We start from the raw sequence: 14122 nt of genomic DNA on the forward strand, positions 1-14122 counted from the left end.
GTGGTGGCACAGAGAGGGACACGGTGGCTCAGATCAGCACACAATGGCACAGAGCATCTTGTCCTGGCAAGTCCACTGGTGTGGGACTCAGCCTGCCAATTAGAGCTGCCTGAGAAAAGCAATAAGAATGAACAACCAAGTACCAACCAGCAGCACTTGCAGATGCCCTAAAGGTGATACAGGTTCTTTTATGTTCTCCTAAATTAAATTCATGGGAATTCATGTGGCAGTGCCAATACTGCAGGCTCAGGAGCACTACATCATCCTTTATGGGCACGTTAATGTGGGTTTCAGTCTCTGCCACATTTAGTATCAGCAATTATTTCACACACAGCTGCAGATCAGCTCCCTTTTGATCACAATCTGCCACCCTTTCCCACCACTCAAATTTATAGCAACATTAATAGTTCAAAAGTAATAGTGTTTACTGTGTACTGGGTTTCAATAAATGAGAGAGGAGCAACACTTCCTGAACAAAGACTCCAGAAAGCACCAAAGATGAACTGAATGTGAGCTTTTTCACCCCCATTAACACATCCTTGTCTATTGGCAGAAAGTTTCCATTGCAGCTGTGAGAAAATAATTCCATGGATTATGTCACATCAATTCAAAGTGAAATTCAAAGCCAGAGAGAAAGAAGAAAAGTCTTCCCTGTGTTCTCACAGAAAATATCACTGCTTCAATTAGGTGCTACAGATGCTTGGGGTAAACATATTTTCCACTGGTTTTCTTAGAACCATACCCACTTAAATCTCCAATATTCTTCTGCATGCTCATTTCTCATCCCAGTTTAATACCATGCCTCTGGGTGTTAGTGGTTAGGGGGATGCTGCCAAGCAGTGAAAGCCAAGGAAAGCTGGGATAAGAAGGCAAAATATGGCCTTTATATAGTAAATAAACTTTTCAGCCTTAATGTAATGGCTGCTGTCAGCATAACTCAGAGGGGAAAAAAAATAACCCAGTGCCAGTTGTACTTTTCAGTTCTTGGACCATGTGAATGTCCAGTTCTCCAGCTTTGAATCTGCTCCCAACCCAATGGAAACAATGCACACAACTGAGCATTCAAGCCTCTAATAAATCTCACCTTTGTGCAGAATCCCTGGGATTCAGAACAAAACCAAAACTAGATAAGACTTCTCAATATTTCAGCAAATACCATCCCTCCAGTAAAATCTCAAATTCTAGGAACTCTAGACATCCTTTTGATGTAACAATAAGGTTGGAATTCAAACACTGAGTAATTAGTACAGGTGAACTGCACATGAATACATGTCACACATCCATGGGTCTCTTCAAAACAACAACCACAGTTTGCAGCCTCGTTGCATCCAAAATATGAATGCTCTGAAGATACAAACCTCCTCTCCCACCAAAATCCTTCCCAGAAAATTTTCACCCCAAGTTACTACCGTGTGTATCCTTCCTTGCAAAGGCCTGGGCAGAGGAGAATAGGGGAAGCAATCACTGTGTTTATAGGTGTTGAACTGCAGCTCACTTTAGAGCTAAAACATCCTGACAGATGGTACCCAGCATCTGGGAGAATGCAAATGCCCAGATATAAAATTTGTTTTCTTTATTCCTCTTTATTGGGACTCCATTTGGTTACAGTGTATTGTGGTAAGATCTATTTCCTATGCTTGTCTCTTAAATTTAAATCTCAAAGCAACGTTTATAAACATTACAACCTATCAGTTATTGCTGTAGTGCAGAATCACTGATCTGAATTCAGATCAGCCACAGTGTGCATAAATATGTCACATAAAAATACATCTAACAACACTTTCCCAAACAAACATCTAAGATTTTTGTTTTTAAGAGATGGCTGAGGAAAAAGAAAAAATAGATTACATTAGCATACCTCATGAAAACAAATGGTTTGACCTTGCAGGAATAAAGGTAGGAACAGCTCCATTAGTCAAGTAAAACCCTCTAAAATGATAAAGGTTGGCTGTTTGGGGGGCAAGAGCCATCTCTCTCCATTGCTGCTTGAGAGCAGCAGGCAGCACAAGCCAAGGAGGGCTCTGCTCAGCCCTGCTCAGCCCTGTGCCACAGTCCTGGGCATACGGGCAGCACTCCCCAGCAGTGCCCTGAGCCTGTCCCACTGCTCCAGGGAGCTGTGAGGGCCCAGGGGGAGCACACCTGGGGAGCCCTGCTGGCCTCTGCAGCACCCCTGCCCTGCCCTGCCCTGCCCTGCAGTAAGTGGGACAGTCTGGGTTTACCTGCTCTGAGTGCTGCTGCAGCTCCCCCAGCCCCCCAGGGATGCCATGCAGATTTTGATTTTCATCAGTGGTGCTGGAAAACCACAGGACCTCTTTGTTTAGGATAGCAAGTCAAGGCTGCTCCCAGCTGAATTACTGCAGGAGAAAGCAACACTCAAAATAAGATAGCTTCTTCCCATTCCCAGCACCATGCTAAGAGCCTTCTGTGCCAACTTTCCCGGGGCTGAGGGGAGTGAGCATCTCTATTTTGCTTGCTAAATTATTAGCTAAGGGTATCAAGGGCTATCTTCAACAGCTGTGCACCTGAAAAACCTAGAAAATATTCCCAGCAGAGGCCTGGGAGTAAGAGACTTGGAGACATGTCTTTTAAAGGTTGGATCTCTCCTTAGCATCGCTCTCTTCTCCTGCCATAAACACGAGGGAGAGCAGACAGGCGCCAGGAGGGTGCTGGTAAACACAGCCTGCTGCAAAACCTGCAGACAGCCCAGCTATTACCAGCAGTGTAGATGGAATGGGAATATTTTCCTCAAACCAAGTAAAATCTAATGCCAGCAGTTTGTTTCCACAGCCCAATCCCCTCTGTAGGGCAGCAGCTCCAGCCCTTCCCTCCCTCGGTTCCACATCCATCTCCTGAGGTCTCTGCGGAGGAGCAGCATCCCTGCTGTGCCCAGGCTGCTCCCCAGCACAGGCTGCAGGTCTGTCCCATCACCTGAGGGCACATCCTCCCCTTCTCCTGCCTGGGCTGGCTCCCCTGCCTGCACCAGTCCCCAGCTGCAGCTTTCAGATTTGGGTGGCAAGTGCCAGTCCCACACAGACAGGCTGACGAGAGCTCCTACCCATTCCAAAGCGTTTGGGAATCAAGTTGCTGCACTGTTTGTCTAATTCTGAGCGCCTCAGTTACTGACTAAGCTATTTCCCTATTGCTGCCCTCGTGCTGTTGGGAGCAGCTGTAGATTTCCCTCCTGCCCCCTCCTAGCAGGGGGGTTCACTGCTCCCCACAGTGGCATCTGTCCTGCCTACTGTCAGCTCCATCACTGTGCTGGGGATGCCCAGCACCAGGCACAGAAGACCCCTGGGCAGTCTGCTGGAGGAATCTGCAGCCCCCAGGTCCCTTGGGGCCGTCTCAGGGGTTTTGCTGCTCCTGAGGGTGTCACAAGTTGCAATAAGCTAAAAGAGGTTTTTTACACTCCATACCCACAATGGGACATTACTCTGCACCAGGTCAGGGTGTTGCCCAAAAATTTTCCCTTATCTCTGGCCAAGTAAATAGCTGCATGCATGGAAAAGAGAGAAGAGAGAAACTCCTTTTTGCAAATGTTAGCGTGGTCTGCAAGAAATTCAGAGGCTGACAAGATAAAATGAGAGCGTGCTTTTAATAGCAAAAATATGTTTTCTTTGGCCTGAATGCAACCCAGGGTTTTCCAGTGCTCCAGTGATATTAATTATTTAACAGGCACAAAAAGAGACCTGAGGAAATTATTCCTTCTTCCTCCCATTCAGTGGAAGGGCACGGCCAACCCTGGGTCTGGGACCACAGAGGGATTTTTCATCTGCTCTGAAAACATGATTCTTAATTTTCCCTTCATTTCCTTCCTGCTAATGACCTCCCTGTGCACAAAGCCTTGGAGTTTATCCATGCTCTCTTACCAGGAGCCCAGCTCTGGGTGAGCCCAGTCTGAGGTCCACTGCCTGAAGACAAGCACTGACCCTCAGAGGTGCAGTGATCCAGAAGTTTCAGTTCTTTGTCTGGTGTCAGGAGGGAGGTGTGGGGTAGCATTGCTCCCTTCCCAAGAGCAGGGAATGCAGCTTGCCTGGAAGGTGCCACAGGGACCAATGTCCATGGGGAATGTCCTCCATCCCTGCTGGCTGCCCGTGCCCCCAGACCCTGGTGCCCATGGCTGCTCATCCTGCTCTCTCCTCTGGCCCTGCTGATTGGAAATACAGGCAATTAATCTCCTGCCTAAACTAACAGCAAATTCTTCCTGTCATGGCACAGGAACTGCTCCAAGGGATTGTCCTGGGAAATTGAGAGCTGTAACAGTTTCCAGAAGCCAGTGAGTGTACAGGCGGTTCCCAGGGCAGATGATTCAGTGGATTCATCTTGTGCTCTGTTCTCAGCATCTCAGCCCCTGACACCAGAGGCCCCAGGAGAACCTTTTGCCTCAGCTTTTGCCCCACAGTTTCCTGGCTTTACACCTGGCATGAGACAGGCACCCCTGGGAAGACACAGGGGAGTTACTGCCCAGGCAGGGAGCAGCATCCCTGAACAAACACCAATAGTAAACTGATGTAAACAGGATTTTACCATCACCACCATCAGCCTTGTGGATATTTGCTGACTGTGAAATTTAATGCTGGCTGCATTTTTTCACAGGAGTTTGCACAAGCTGGGACTACTTTAACTCAATTCAAGAAACCCAAACCAAAACCAAAACCCAAATGGTCAGAAATCATTCAGATGAGTCTTTTCTTATTCTCATTTTTCAGGCTGTGTTGAATAAGATTTTCTCCACACATAACTGGGGTAGAAACAATGCAGATTTGAGGAGAAGCCCTCAGATAAAGGTAAGACATACTACAAAAGACAGATTTGCAAGAGAAAGGAGCTGAAGTGGGGCTGAATGATACAGGCAAAAGGGACATGTTCCTCATCTATCCCATGATTATTTAAGATGCTGTAAGTGAAGTTATTTTTAAGAGCTGCCTGCAGCTGGTCTTCCTAAGGAATTTTCAAGAGAAATCATGGGAACTTACTTCATTTCTATTCATCCCTCCAAGTGGAATATCAGTGGGGTGGTGCTGGGGTCTTCTTTCCAGCCACTGGATCAAGTTTGTTATCTTTTATAACCCAGGTGTAGGATTCCTACTAAGGCAAAATAATCCAAATGTACCCTGTGAGCCAGCTCCCCTGAGCTGCAGCAAACCCCTCTGAGGTTGTTTTGGAACACACCAGCGCTGCAAAGCCCCCAGTGAAACCTCCCAACACTCACAGCCAACACAACAGCAGCCCAGAAGAACTGCAGGGGAACAGTGAAGAGTCATTTCCTGCTGCCAGCCCTGGGCAGGGAAGCTCAGCCTTTCCCCAGAGCCCAGCAGCAGCCCTGTCACACAGGCAGCAGGCTGGGGTGCTGTTCCTTGGCCCCACACCTGTCCAAGCAAGTCAGTGATCTCCTGGTTCCTACACTCTTCCAAGCCAAGGTTTAGCACTTGCTTCTCACTCACCCCATCCCTGCTGCCCACCACGCAGCCCCAGAGTGCAGGAGAGCAGGACTGCAGCAGCTGCAGCCCCAGGCAAGGCCATGCTCAGGAGCTTGGATCCAGCTCTGCATTGCTCTGCAAGGGGGGATGCTCTGCAGAGGAGCACTCAGAGCTGTGCTGCTGTCCTTGGCCAACACACTGAACTGCTCTGCCTTCCAGACCCATGTGCTTTCTCTTCATTTAAAATCACACTGCTGCCTTTGAGGCAGGGCTGATGACAGGAGGAGAACAATCTGCCCTGGCCATTTCTGTTGCAGCCCTTGGAAAATATTTTGGCTGTCTCTAGGGCCGCTGTGTATCTGTGTAATTAAGGCTGACTTACAACACCTTAAGGTGGGCCATGGGTGATGGTTCAAGAGTCCCTGGGTTTTCCCATCTGTGAAAACTCCATTTGGCTTTGTCCCAGATCAGAACAGAAAAAGTCATGGTTTTGCAACCTCCCTTGAGGCGTGGGACCTCAGAACATTCTTGGCTCAAGCCTTCCTTGTGGGGAATCAGCCACATGTACCTGCTGAGATGGGCAGCTGTGGAACTGGCTGGGGGCAGAGCACCTGCCCAGGGGCAGGGAATCGCTCCCAGGACACTGCTCAGCTGCTGGGCTCAGCCACAGCCCTGGCCCAGAGCCACTGCTGGAAAAGCAGACAAGGATCAGCATTCCATCAACATCTCCCAGAGGAAATGTGTCCTCCTGATTTCCTTGATAGAGAATTGAGTTACCCTGCTCCTCCAAATCAAGTGATGGACTTTTCTTTCTTAAAAAAAAAAAAAAACAAAAAAACCAAAAAACCACTATGTTTTAAGAGACACAGGCTTTCCGGTCAGGAGGTGCCTTTCCAGCCTGGTACATACACCACAGCACCCTGCCTGACTGTCAGCAGAGCCTCAGCTGGGAAAAACCAGGGGGAACCTGCCACACAAGCATGGGGGGATTTTGCTATACCAAGGGAGGTCCATGACCACATTCAGAACAGGAAAGGTACAGAAGTTTCTCAGAATTTGTACGAAAACTTATAAACAAAAAAAAACAACCCCAAAAACAAATCGACAAGACGCCAAAAAAACCCAACCAACCAAAAAAACCCCAAAAAACAAAACACACCCTGAGTTTTGGTTCTTAGTTTGGTCACAAGAGAGCAGATGTTTTCAGGCTGACAGAGAACTCAATAGCAAGTTCAGGTCTGTGTCAGATGAGAGTCTGTAGGATGTCAGTGCTAGGGACAAGATCACCTCGTATTTCTAGATTAGGGGATGACTTGAACTCAGTGGTTTTGCCACAGTTAAAAGCAGATTCTTCTTTTGGAAGAATGGAAGACTAAAGCAAAGGGATAAGGTGCTTATTCAGTTAGTACAGACTGTCTTTTTAATAAATTAACAGACTTAGATGAAAGATCTAATTAAAAGGCTCTGTACACAACAGCAGTTTAGGAAAAAACTTGAATGGAAAAAAATCTTTGGGAAAGAACTTTCACTTGTGAGTTGGAAAACCCTTGACTGTTTGACAAGTATCACGATGACTTCCAGAGATCAGGGATGGATGCTGAATCGTGGACATTTTGGCCAAAAAAGTGTTCTTACCAACAACTCTTCTGGGAAGCCAGGGCCCTTGTACATTTACAAACCTGCTGTGTTCTGCTACAGGTGCATAGACAGGTAACTGCCAAACCTGCAACCACTCAGAACACAAGATGCCCTTTGAAAAAAGGTGATTTGAGGAGAAGTGACAAGGGAGAACACAGCAAGTGTCTCCTTTGGAGCATATGGCACCAATGCCATAAGCCTGGAAGCTGATCTGTGCACTGAGAGCAGGAGTTTTCATTTATAAAGGCATAGCAGGGCAGAAAGCAAGAGTCTCCCAGAGATGTACTCCTAGGAGTGATGTGTGCTGAAACCTGTGCTAGCCCAAGCACAGCACATGGAGCCTGCTGAGCCAGACTCTCCAGGACATTTCCCTGACCTGTGCCTGAGAGCTGAACATGCAGAACATCAGTTTTGCAATATGTTAGTTGTACTTATTAAATAACTTTCCGTAACACGTACAGATATTATCTTCTGTCATGGCCTAAAAAGCACTTTAAACAACAGTTTCCTCAAAAATCAAACAGAAATTTGTATCAAGCTGAGAGATGATGACAGACTTCAGTGGAATTAAGCAATTTCTCTCAGCATTTTTGTGGGCTTAACTAAACTGAGAGATTACAAGCAGAAAGGAAAGAACCACCCCCAGATTTTCCATTTAAAAAAATAGTGAGGAAACATTCTGAAAAAACTATAGAAGATAAACAACTGTTAGACATGACGTACCACAGCCTTGACCTCCCATCAACAACTGCTATTCCCACTCAAATCAATTGCTGATATGGTTTTCTTCTCACCCAGCAGCTCCAGATGTTTTTTCCTGAACATTCCTGCTTGCCAAAGGAGAGCATTCACAGGAGCAAAGAACACAGTAAAAAAATAAAAAGCAAAACCAGTAAAGCCTTTGGCTCTCTGAGCACCAAGAGAACAACCACAACTGCAGAATCTCTTCCAAGAGCTCCTCGGTGCCAAGGCTGGCCCAGGCCAATCTCTGGGCAGGGCACAGCAGCCCCACACCCCTGCCTGTCCCTACAGCCAGGCTTGGGACAAGCTAGGCAGGTACTGGCCCAGCACTCACCCTCTGAGAGCAGCAGAAGCAGGACAAGCACCACAGATAAGCAGGCTGCTTCTCCAGAGCAATTCAGGCAAGTTGCAGCGAGTCACTCCTAGTCACAGAGGGGAAAAAAAAACCCACACAGAGGCATGAAGAAGTCAGATGGATTGATTGCACCATCTTCATAGTGGGAATCTCAGATTAAAGCCCCTCACCTGCTGCTTCAGGAGCACTGTACAGCCCTGCAGACAGCAGAGTTGGTTATTCTGATTGCACAGATGTATGATTGATAGGAGAATAAACCTGAATCATGCTGGCTGCTGCTGTTAGAACAGTTAGGATAAAGTGTCATCTGACACAGAAAGCCACACTGTAAAATTAGAGATGAAGTCTGCCAGGATGATTTAGTTGTCTTTATGAAGTGCCCATAAGTGATGTGGGTACTGTCCAAAAAAATGAAACAATGCACTTGATTTCTAGAGGAAGGACCAAAGATCAGCTGAAGTTCACAGAGGAGCTTGTGCCTTTTCACACAGGCTACAGCCAAGGTGTTTGTGGAATGCACACCCTGCACATAGGCTGGAACTTCTAATGGGCCTTTCTAACACATGTTGTTTTATCTTTTGGGGCATAAAAACGATGTACTGGAATGCACATGGCTGGCTGGGCCTGGGAATCCTCACCAGGTGTGTAGTTCTGACACAACCCCCAGGCTCCAGGTGCCCGCACTTCCTCTGCCCAGGGATGCACAGGAGAGAAATGCTGCCTCAAGCCTGGACAGCCCATTCCCCCCAGCCATCCCCCAGCTTGCTGGCAGACATGGCAGTAGAGAGATTAGGGCACTTTTTAGCTTTTCTGTCACCTTTACTTGGTGACACAAGCCCGTGGATGTCTTTCATGTTGCAGGCAGGAGATGCTGTCAGCTGAGATAAATCTCACTGCAAATGCTGCTTACACACAACACGTGGTTCTGCAGGTTAATGCAGCAATCCTCCCTGCCAGTGTGCCCGTGGCACGGTGTCTTCACACATCAATCCTCGCTAGGACCTGAAAACTGGTAACTCTCTAATGCAGCAAACCATAAATCTATAAATTCCAGGATATTTAACCTGAAATAGAGCAAAAAGAGCAAAGTAAATGGCAGTACACAAGAAAAGGTGTCTACACAGGTTTTCTAAATGAGGCTGGGAAGGCTGATTTGATTTCTCTCTTAAGTCAGCAACGAAAGGGAAACATTCACATTTTCACAGCTATTAGCTGCTTGTTCCATGATCACCAAAGAGTTAAGTACCCTGTTAAACACCCAGTGCCTGCAGTTTTTCCAGGGTGTTTTGCATTTTTCAGGCCTTAGACTGAGAGCCATTGAGCACATTCCCAGAGGCAAGGCTCTCTCCAAGCAGAGCCCGGCAGGCTGGGGCTCCGGAGAGCTGGGACAGCAGCCAAGGCACACGGACAGGGACAGTCAGGTAACTGCTCCCAGCAGCGGCTTCTCTGCTCACTCCTCTGCCTGCAGAGAGGCACACGAACCAAAGGGCAGCAGGGAGGCACGTCTGAGTGCGGGGAGCCCGGGCAGGGAGAGGGGAGCGGGACAGGGAGCAGCCCCACAGAAGGGCTGAGTCACCTGGACCAGGGTCAGGGGGAGAGCATGCAGGATGGAGTTGGGAAAGGCTTGGAACACAAGTGCCCAGCCCTCCTGGAATAGGGTCAGGGGGAGAGAATGCAGGATGGGGTCGGGAAAGGCTTGGAACACAAATGCCCAGCCCTCCTGGACTAGGGTCAGGGGGAGAGAATGCAGGATGGGGTCGGGAAAGGCTTGGAACACAAGTGCCCAGCCCTCCTGCAGCCCAAGGACCCCGGGCAGGGAGGGAGGGGGACAGCAAGGAGCTCCAGGGGAGAACAGTGCCCGGGACAACACGGGGTCCCGCTCCACCTGGGCAGGTCTGGCCCCGCAGCAGCAGCCGTCTGAGCTTCCTCTCACCTGCAGAGCGTTTGTTCGTTATTTTCAATTCAAAATAAGCGAGCTGTACTCGCCCTGTCAAGGACACTGCCCCCCAGACTGCTCTTCTGCACAGCACACTGAGCTGATTTAGAGGGCGAGAGAAGCTGGGCTTGGGAGCTCCAGTGTTGTGGGGGTTTGGCAGTGTGACAGCTTCCCGACGAGAGGGATGCATGTAATGCCCTTTCCCTTGCTGTTCTCCTCAGCTCAGGCATCTGTAAGCACTTCTCCTGGATCAGCTGGAAGTGACATATGGAAGAAGTTAGACTGGAAGTAGAGCTGACTCTGCTCAGGCACAAGATTGTTGGTAACCTGGATCAGAAGGGCCAGTTCTCTCTCTGTCCCCTGTGGAGGAAAATTCAACAGATAAACTTTAATAGGGAACAAAACCACATGGGATTCACCAGCTTGGACAGTCACTACACTTTATTAACAGCCATTACTTCATCCTCTGCTACTACAGTTATGCCGAGTAACTGAAGAGAATAAATTGCTGTTGAAATACCTGTGCAAAAAAAGAACACATACCCAAATACTGGATGTGTTTTGCTACTAATAAAGTATTTATCAACCTGATTTTGCACGGCTCTGATTTCTGATTATGCACAATCCAAGCGCCTAAACACACAATAGCAATTAGCAGCTTGCACACAGCACAAAAGAGAGGTGCTCCCAAGGGCTTCATGCCTGTCTCTGCTCTTTCTTTGAAGTGGTGAGTGAGTTGCAAGTGGTGGTTGCTAAGAAAATAGGCAAACAGGGACTAGTACTTATCCAAACTGTGATCAGCATCGCAGCAGCCTGCCTTCTCCCTGTCCAGAGGAAAGGTTCCTTATTTTCCCAAGGCAGCTCTCCAGGCCAGCCCATGCTGCCCAGAGCAGGGCCGGGCAGTGAGGCAGGGGACAGGCTCTGAAATACTAAAATCAAAGCTAAACCAGAAGACTGTAGTGCTGTCCTTGACAGTCAGTGGTACACAGGCCTGGGCATGCTGATTGCAGCAGAATCCCTTCTCTCTGCAGACAGGTGCTCTGCTGTGTTCAAGCAGAGATGCTCTTCCATTCCCCATCATCTCACTCTTTCCCAGGACAATCCTCTCCTGTCACACAGGCAGGACCCACCATGCCCAGAGGGGAGCACAAAAAGCATCAGTTTAAAGTCTCATCACAGCAGTGGCTCTCAGAGATGCCCTGGCTGCACAGACTCAGCCATCTGCTGTGATATCTGCATGCAGCGAAGGCTCTCTCTGCTCTGCCAAGGATTCCTGTGGCAAAGCCTTGGCGAGTCACAGAATATTCCCATTCATTCTCCTCTCTCCATAAATTGGCCAAGGCACCTCCTGCAGCTCAGGCCTCAGCAGAGCTCCTGGGCAGAGGGATTATTTCCTCCCAGGATCCTACACACCCATAACCCCCAGTGCTCTTTCCATTAACAAGGTGTAAAACCCCAAAAGCAAGCAAGGATGAAAACCCAGGGGCAGCACGTGATTTGGAATGCAGCCCTAGGCTCATGCCCATCTTTGTGTGCCTCTGTGCCAGTCCCACTGGAAATCTGTGGAGTTTGCTCAGAAATGGAGTGCCAGGCAGGCCTTGGCTCCTACTTGAGTTGTTGAGGATGCAGAGGTACTTCTGCCTCATGGCACAGTCTTACCCCTTCCTTCTTTCCCCGAGTAATTTATACAATTATGTCCCAAAATACATGTTGTGGCATGAGAGCAAGAGCAGATATCTAAATACTATTTAATAAAAGATTTGAAATGAAACTGCTGGCTGTCTACAACTCTAATTCCCTCCCATCATTTAAAATTTAACCTGAAGCAGAATAATTATAGCTTTCTTTTTAATGATTTTGTGGAGAATTAAAGATATAGGTCAGTACCATGCAATTGTGCAGGATGCCCCCTCAGTCAGAAGGAGGAATTTAGACTCCATATCACCCCTGTGCTAGAAATGGATGCAGCAAGGAGGAGGATGGCAAACTCACCACAGAGCAGCTGGGGAAAGGGAGGGGGAGATGCAGACACTTAAGAAGCTTCTCACCATTTCAAAGCAGGGTTCTGCTGTAGCAGAGGAGGTAATAAAGCAAGGTGGGTGTTTCCCATTCCCTGCTGGGGTACCAGGGTGAATTTTCTCACCATGAGAGGGTGAAGAAGCTCCAGCAGCAGCAGTGTTAAACACGGGTTTTCCTTAAACACGAGTTTTCCAGGCTCACATACCATTACCTCTGGTGAAATACAACATGGACTTGGGCAGCCACCAAAACCTTCCTTGCCAAGTGCCCTTGGCCATCCTCAGGCCCTCCCAGAGGCTGCCCAGAGTGGCATTTGCACAGCACAGACGAGCCCTGACACGCTGGGCTTGAGGCTTTAGGATCTCCCTGGTGCCAGCAGCAGGACCCTCCCTGCTGGGCACCTGGGAGGGCACACTGCCAGGAAAAGAAGCACCTGGGAAGGGGGTCAGACACTGGCACTTTTTAAAGGCATTTTCTTGACTGTGTTTTAAAGAAAGCCAAGTGGAACCCAAGAGCGGGATGTGCATGGGTGCCAGGGCATAACCAGCATTTATTTTTAAATACATTGCAGGTTTTGTCTGTGTTTGGAGGAGGAGGCATGCCTGGCAGACAGCAGAACAGGAACCACACTGGGGAAAGGGAATAATGTTCAAATTAGGTGGGAGGAGAGGGAGAGGAGCAAAAATAATTGATTTTTCTGAAGTCTGAAGGTGCTTGGCCCAGAAACTACAAGCCCGAGAACAAGAAAACATTAATTATATTTTTAAATGCATATTTCAAAGTAGTTGTCGTTTCAACTCACCCAACATATATTACACTGCTTTTCTTTTCTTGGAGACTTGGTCTTTAAAATGTTAATTGGTGACTAAAGAATACCCTTAAGGAAACAGATTTGCTGGCATTTCTGGCTGGGTATGTTCAGATTATAGCTTTGAAAGGCTGGGGTCTTGGGGTGTTTTGTCTTTTTTCCTGTAAAAAGAAAGCAAAAAATAGCTTACAGTTTCATTACTGAAACTGTATTTCCTCTGACTACCTTCCCATCCCCATTATAAAGAAAAAAAGCAAGATTTGAAAGTTTGAGAGTTTGGTTTTTCAGTGACCAAGGCTGGAAGGATTTCAGAGGCTTCCAACTTCAAAACTGCAGTGGTGCCCAAATACCACATTGACATAAGCTGCTGGTTCTGGCCTTCAGAGGAGTGGCTGCACTCCTTGTCCCTTTGCTGCAGGCAGCCACATGAATCCTTGTTCTAAGGAGTGCACCAAGAAATGAGGTGTCATGGAATAATCTCACCTGAGGAGCAGAAAGGATGGGAGGTGTGACACACACAGCTCTGTTGTGAGCTGCTCTGGGAGCTGCCCAGGTGAGATGGAGGAGCAACAGGGCAGGCAAAGATCCTGCAGCAGAGGCTGCTTCACCAACCACAGCCTGGAAAACTCTTCCATCTACACCTTCAATTTCTAGTTTGTTGTCAGCTCTGCTAAATGGCAGTTAGATTTATGCGCACCGCAGCTCCTAATGCATTTTTGCAAGTGTAATTTACTCATTTTTCAGTTGGCCTACTTCAAGTCAGGCCTGGTATTAAAGAAATCATTCAGAAGGCACTACAAGCTCTGTGCTAGATGCTAAATATTGCAATAATGGGCGAGGCAGGGACCCCAGGTAGGTGCAAAGGAGAGCCCTTTATTGCCAGAAACCTTCTGGAGCAGTTAGCTGGTCATCACTTCACACAGCTGTAGGGCACAACAAGCCCAGGTCAGCCAAGCACCAGACACCACCATGGGGACATGGAGCAGGTCTCTCATGGCTCTCCATCCCTATTCCAGCTCTACCTTAGCTCCCTTCCACTCAGCCTAAGCAACAGGCCTGGCACATGATACAGGTTCCCTTCCTTTCCCAAAGCCTTACCTTACCCAAAGCTGAACACTCACCTGTGTGTGCCCCCCAAAATGCAGGAAAGGGAAGCTTAGAATGACAGCACTCTTCTCTAATTCCTGAAGGAGTTGCAGCCAAGCTGG

This window comes from Fringilla coelebs (assembly GCF_963513975.1).
Source record: "Fringilla coelebs genome assembly, chromosome: 10".
NCBI lineage: Eukaryota > Metazoa > Chordata > Aves > Passeriformes > Fringillidae > Fringilla > Fringilla coelebs.